Source organism: Lacerta agilis, chromosome 7 (genome assembly GCF_009819535.1).
Source record: "Lacerta agilis isolate rLacAgi1 chromosome 7, rLacAgi1.pri, whole genome shotgun sequence".
In the NCBI taxonomy this organism is placed as follows: Eukaryota; Metazoa; Chordata; class Lepidosauria; order Squamata; family Lacertidae; genus Lacerta; species Lacerta agilis.
The window spans coordinates 2,941,787-2,949,472 of record NC_046318.1 but is presented as its reverse complement, the minus strand read 5'-3'; positions in this window follow the sequence as shown (position 1 = coordinate 2,949,472).

The following is a 7,686-nucleotide window of genomic DNA, read 5'->3' as shown; positions in this document are numbered from 1 at the left end:
ACCATAGGTTGGTTCATTATTGGCTTGCGAATTGTGGTTTTGCTCAATCTGCATTTCAGACCTAACACTGAACTAGGGAGTGTGCTTGGTTGCTCCCAAACTAGGTGGTGAGTGAAAGAGCAGAGATCTCTCCATTCATTGTAAACCATTAACTATGGTTTAACATGCTGTGTAAACTGGCTCATTGTTTCATTGTCAGCCAGTAACCGCCAATCTTTGAGCATGTAGGCATCAGGAACCTGGATTAAGGGGGTCACTCCCGTTAGCCCCCTGTGTTTTCTTTCAGCCCTGCATTACAACAATCTAGAGTGTATATTTTCAGTAGTTTGTTAGGGACTGGTGATGTGAGTGTGGGACCTGGGTCCCAGAACTGCTATAAAAAGTTGTGGTTCATCATGGGCAGTGAAGCAAAGGGTGGGTTTCTCCCCTAGGACTCCTGCCTCCCCAACATTTTAGTCTGCAATAACCCAATATAAGGTGGGGGAGGGAGAGAGAGAGATTTGTCTTTCCTCCTCATACTAATGCCGGCCAAAAGCCTACACCGGCCTCTTTAATGATCACACTCTTCTTTCTCACTGTGCTATTCTTTCCTCAAGAGGCGTCTCTGTAAAAGATCCCATCTGTGCACTACCTACAAACATCAAGGCAAGAAAGAGAGGCAATAGCTGCTTCATGTTTATGGAATTTCCTACCCCACCCCCTGAAGGCTTGTCAGAAATCTGCCCTGAGAATCCTGCCAAAGTAAGGTGTGGCTAAAGTGGAGATTTAACTGTCTTGTGTTTTCATTCTGATGGTTCCAATGGGACTGAGGCACACCTAGTGTACTCTGGATTTCATCCATTGTGTGTGTACACTTTGGGCTTTGGCAAGAGAGGGATGTGTGCATTGCAGTTGGCTTTATTTCGTTAATTCTTGCTGCCCACCCGGAGTCTTAGTTATAACTACAAGTGAGGAATTAATTTGATTTCTCCAAAATTATATGTATAGAACGATGAGCAGTCAGAACGGCTTGGCACCAGCCAATTTGCCTGCCCTGGCTGATATTCTAAATAGTTTTTCGTATGAGCACCTAACTACAAAACTCCACGGAAGAAGCTTCTTTCATGACTTGCTCTTCACACCAGTATGAACAATGTCTGAGATAAGGGAATCTTCAGTCTAAGTGCTGCAACTTTCCTTATAGTATTGCATCTATTATTAGGCTTTAGTATTTATGCCGTTAGAATTATTGCCCAGCTCATTCTGAATGCAGAACAATTCCATTAAGAAAATCTTGCAATGCATCCAAAAAGTGCTCAGGCTTGGACTTCTGTGAGTCTTCAGGTAGGAGTTGTGGATCTGGGAGAAGGGTCAGCTAGAGAGAGAGAGAGAGAGAGAGAGAGAGAGAGAGAGAGAGAGAGAGAGAATGCTCACAAGCCTTGAATTTGGACCCAGAAGGTAATGCTGAAGATTCTGAATGTTCTGGTGACTGATGCAATGCATTCTGCACCAGTTGACATGCCTGAATCTTCCCTGAAGGCAAACAGGTAAGTCTCTTTTAGTCCACTGATGTACGCTTGCCAGGTTCCTGATAAAAGAAAGCGCAGCTCTTACTAGATAGCACTGGAGGGAGGTGGCCTTGGCCACTGTTAACGGCCTGGACTTCCAGGCTAAGCTATAAAAGCAGAAGCACTTCTAAGACTACAGTCCTGAGTGATGAGAATATGACATCCTGCCCCTCAAATCTTTGTTGAGAGCTCATGCATGACCATCATTTCATCAGTCTGGTCAAATTCAGCTTCAGTTGGCTTTGCCTCCATCCAACACCTGCTGCATAAGCACCAGGCAAACCTTTTCTTCTCTTGTAACTTCCAGTGCAGTTTATTTTAACTCTCCTTATGTGCAGAGCCATTGTCGTCTGCTTTGATCAAGATTACCTAATGCTAGAGAGTCTCAGCTCCAGTTAAGTCTTTTGACCCCTATTAGGCAACTTGTCCCTGCCACAGAGTTTTGCAACAACAACAAAAAAAAACTCCAACAAGCCAGTCTAGGAGTGTCAAGCCAACAGGACTGGGGCAAGATAGAAAAACATAATCATCAGCAAAACACAGCCAGCAGTGAGCATGTTCCCTTGCTACCTTTGTTTCCCTGGCCTTTTCCTTCTGCCCCTTTAGTATGCTTGGGATGCCTGTGTTCCTGTTTCTATTCTCTTCCCCCACCCTGGGGAACAACAATTGCTGCCAGTTTAAAGAGCCCATGTTTGATTGACGCAGAGGTTTGGTTCTTTCTTTGCCAAGGTTCACCAGTCCTCTAATTATCACCCATGTGCTATTTGGCCCTGAGACAGCCCCCACATCTTGGAAACAATGGGAATGTGTAGATGATTGGTTACATCACTCCTGCCCCCTCACTTGCTAAATACCTAAATGTTCAATATTTATTTCTTATCAAACTTCAAAAAAATTCTTTTCGCTTGACGTGATTTGCAATTCTGCATTATGTGGTATTGCAGTTGGTTATCTAGGCCTGTTATCTGACATCTATGTGGAGGGTGAAATTCTGTAAAAGTGACTCTCCAGTCATAAGCCATCCCAACTCCTGGGTGCATGCCTACCAGCGCAAGTGGTGATGCATGCCCTCATATCACAGCAAGCCGCTATGCTTACAGTAACCATGACATTTGATTATTAATGTGAACTAGACTTTAGGCTCATGAAAAATGCTAGCGTCTCTGTATATGGAAATATAGTAACACTAAAGGTTTTCAGGTCCTGCATGTAGATTTAAGTCAACCGTGATGCTTATTTATACAGGCCAAGAAGGTGTAAATTACCTTCCAAACGACCAGGAGCATGAGGAATAATTTATAAATAGTGATTTGTACTCAAATTTCAAAAATATGTTCAATATGTTTATATGCTTTTCATAACCATCACAAGTTTTCCGATCTTTTACTTCTGCCTCACCTAATTTTGATGTGATAATAGCAGACAAACTTCCTATTACTATTTTAGATAACATTGGCCAGGTCTCTTGGTACCTAAGGGGTGGGAAGAAAAGAGGATTCTTGATTGCCAAACTGGCTAGAGGGTGAGTAGGATAGAGGAGCCAGTATATTTTTGTTTATTTGTAGTGGCAATTTTGTAGTGATGTGTTCTGGTTTTGAGAAGCAGCAACTAATAAATTTGAAGAGACTTTATGTTAACACTTAACTATGGTTCAATTGCACAATCAATAGTTCAATCTAAGTAGCTAAGACTCTGAATTAGGAGCAGCCACCAATTTCATAAATACAAGCTGCACAATGCAGCCTTATGCACATCAACATCAAAATATGTAAGCAGGTCAATTGCTGTATCTCACAGCAAATTTGCATTTGTTCTGAGAAACTACCACAAAATTTCCTTTATTAAAAGTTGTTTGACACTCTATTGCGTTTGTCTTTATTTTTGAAGGGGCATTTATAACCTTTCTATGCACAATTGCTAGGATTGAACATATACCATAATAGCAATAATATGAGGCTGAATTTGGTCCAGTTGCTTTGCATTGATCAGAACTGGCCATATTCTGGCTGTAATATATAGAAAGAATGATTGGTCTTACCTGAAGTGTAGATTTGGGAATAGGGATGCTGGAGCCAATGGGAAAAATATGGACCCCCAGGAGGTAGAGGTGTGCTGCGCCACGAGCGCATTACTTTGGAGAAAATTCTTGGAGATGAGGCAAGGCCAAAGGGGAGTGTCCTGAATTGAAAATGATGGCCACCGAGGGTGAATTGAAGATATTGCTGATGCGCTGCATGGAGTGAGAAGTGAAGGTATGCGTCTTAAGAGATCGATACTCGATATGAAATCTCTGTGGTGTAACGACTCTAAGATTGAGTTCTGGTATTCCATTTTGAATCTTTTGTAAGCCACGTAATGGTTGAAAAAGCGTAAATTGAAAATAGGATGCCATTCTTTGTGATCTCTTTTTGGCACAACAAAAAATATGAAGTAGAAACCTCAAAAATGCTGATCTGAGGGAACATGCGCTACAGCTTCCACACACAGAAGATGGCGAACACAAGTCCAAACAGCTTGCAAATGTACTTTGTTTCTTGGCAAGGGCGAGGGAATGAAACTTTGGGGGGAGGGGACGGAAATGAATTCTATGAAATCATTTCTGAAACCCAGCAATTGGATACTGACGCCTGCCAGGCGAGGAGGGAAAGAACCAGGGCCCCCGCACCTGGGGCACATTGGGTTTGCTGTTTTGTGGCTTTGGTACTGGAAAAAGTTGGAAAGCAATGAAACCCTTGGAAGTGTTGTCTAAAGGATTGAGGTCTGAACCTGACGTCCCTTTGCCTATTCTGGGAGTGAAAGGATTGAAACCAAGAAGAATAGGAGAAGTCTAGAAAAGTGGTGTCGGTCCTGCACAGCCTTGAGCACCCCAAGAAAAAAAGCTGTGTAGAACTGCCATCACATCCTGCATCTCACCCTCTGCAGCCACAAGGAAGATTGAGCAGGGTGGGGCATGGAAACTGGAGGAGGGGGTCCAGAGGTAATTACTTCTATGCCAAAGATGGTGAAAGCAAAACACACTCTTGACACTGAAAGTTTTCCACTCTTATCACTGGAACCAAACTTGTAAGGTGAAACGTGAGCTTCCAAACATATTTCTGCTTCTGCTTTCATTTCCGCAAGTGGCACCTGCCTCAAACCAAAAGTGTGATGTGGTTGGCAGCTGCATGCTAGAGGTATGTTCAGGTAGAGGAAGGCATAGGGACGTGTTATTGTGTTTTCCCCCACTATTTTAAACCAATCTAAAGCTGGCAGTCTAACCCAGAGACAGAAATAACTTCCCAGCACCTTCAAGACATCACCCAAAAGCTGTCATGCAACAGATCAGAAAAGCAAACAGTTAACATACAAAGGCTGAGTTTTCACAGGGTATCTTTATTAATAATTTCAATTAGTGTGTTACACCAATTAGGTGCCTGTCATATTATTTTCTGGGACAGAAAGGTAAAAAAACTAAAACAAGTAAGGCCTGCATTTCTGGTGGCCCTTTTCTCCTTTCAATTGGGCTTCTACAAATTTCTATTGTCTTTCTCAGAAGATAGTGATTGCTCTTGCTAGCCAAAGTTCTTCTGACCCAGCATTTCAGAACTAACAGCAGCCATACCAACAATGAGAAATTAAGGAGAAATGAAATGTAAAATACAATGAAATAAAACATAGGAGATATGAAAACGTAACAGCTCACAAAAAATCCCCTTGCTTTAGTGTTCCTTCTTCATGGAAAACTTTAAATATGATTTTGTCTTTGAAAATACAATCATAAAAATAATTACATTCTTAATACAAGAGTATTCTTTTAAGTCAAACAACTCAGATCCATTGGTAGGTTTGGTAATAATGGAAGACTGATACAGAATTATTAATACATTAAAAAAAATATTTTTTGCAAACTCTTGCTCCCCAAATTATAACCTGATATTTAAAAAGTAGACCCACATCCCCAACCAATGACATAAATTACAACTTCCATAACAAAAATAAAAAACAGTTCCTGGTTCATACTTTATTTTGGAATACTAGATCAGTAAAATGTCCTCACAAACATAGAAATGCAGTGTACAAAACCACTTTCTTAAAGCAATTCTTGATCATTAGTAAAACCTTTGCTAAAGGCCTGTGTGAAATGCATGATGGGAATGGGGGGGGGAGCAGGTGAGGAGTAGATCTCTCTCCAATCTGCAGACTTATCCTGGATTCTGTTTTTCTAAGTCACAGCAGAGCATGACAGAATGCTTGTAACTAGAAGGTTGCACAAGGAATCCTTCTACCCAAGCTAATGGACTGGATGGCCCTTGTGGTCTCTTCCAACTCTATGATTCTATGATTCTAATATCAATGAAACTGCTCACCTGGAAGCACATCAAGAGGCCTTCCTGGCCATTCAGAGCTCTGCCAGAGGCTATACTGTGCATGCGTGCACACAAACATACACACTGAGAAAGGGGTGGAGTATATTTCACAGCATTTAATATGGTCTATTTAGAGGTTATTTCTGTTTTGGTTCGTTTCTGCTTTTTTATCTGTATAAATCCATACTGTACATTATTTGTATATACCTGGCATTTCCAAGACAAAAACCAAACAGCAGGAACATCAGAAGGACTCCAACTGGGCTGTGGGGAGGCATCCCAATCCTTTTACAATGCCTTGTTTTTGAAAAGTACCAACTCTCGTGGAGAAGAAGTTCAGTAACACAGTTACAAAAATGGTTCCTGCAAAGTCAGCATACCAAACAAATCCCCACATTCTGCATTACACAAATCCTCACTCTGTTGAAAGGTTTTCCTCAAATGGTGACTCATTTCCCTCTCAGGCCCAAGACAGGGAAGCTCCCTCCTTGCTGCATCTTCCCTGTTCCTGTCCTCCCATTCACACCCTGCTATTTGAGAAGGCCTTTGTGTTTTCTTAAAAAGTCCTCTGCATGTCTTAAGAATTTTTAGATATGCATTTTTATGCCTTCTTAAAAATGTGTGTGTGTGCGCACACACACACACACACACACACACACACACACACACACAAATAATTATTATTAACAAAAAAAGAGACATCTGCTTTTTGACAGCCACACTAACCAGTCAATTAGTATTCTGCTAATTCAGATGAGGAGGTAACTTTGTGCTTGTCCAAAGGGTTAGCCAATCAAACTCCACTGAACCTACTTTTACTGGGAACAGGAGGTACCCGATGTTCCTTCATTTCATTCATTCACTTACGTACCTGTCCTTAAAAAGCTGCAGAGGCAGAGCAGGCTCCCTTGTCAAGCTATGCACATCTGTCTTGGGCCTGAGTTTAGTGAAATTTACCAACTTGGGGAGGGGAATACAAAGATGCAGCAACTGAAATTTAGACTACACACTCTGCTCAAAGTAAGTTTCACAAGGGAAAAATAAAATTGCACATATCTGGTAATTTATTCTAGTTATTGTGCTCTGTGATCGGTTTAAAAGGGACAGCAACAGAAGTTGCTTCCTTATTAAACGTGCTGATCTAAGGTCTAGCATATATCATAAATATGTACATCTATAAATTAAACATTTGATGAAATATACAAATAAATTAGTTTAAAATAATTTGCCTAAATAAAATAACTTTTGTATACACTTCCTTGCACGGGACATTTTGTGGGATATAGATGACCTTTCTGCACACACCAGTCTGTAAAGCCCTGCCAAACTGCCATACAGGCCAGACAACTAAAGGAAAAAGGAACATGGAATGAGAGAGGCAGGCAGTGGTTGCCAATACATAAAACTGCAGGTCCTCGGGTTAAATTAACGCCCTTCAGGGAGCATTTTATCTTCCCTACATGCTTCAGAAATTAACAAAAAGCTTATGATGTGACCAATTTGCAACAAGTGATGGGTATACAGGGTTTACTCAACCCCGTCCATTCATGACACTAGTGGAGGCTGTTCTTATACAAATTCCCTTAAATGCGCAGAGCTGCCCTCATCATTTCCTCAACATGAAAGCAAAGCGTGGGCTTTCTGGGGATATTTTGTTTGCTTCCCCTCCATAGGCAGACAATCCAGGCCAGCTGGTCAGTAGGGCACCAATGGACTCTGACAGTAGATTGCCTTTCCAGTCACATATGCAGGAAACAAAGCCCTCTTAATTCTTTGTATGCGCACAGTGGTGC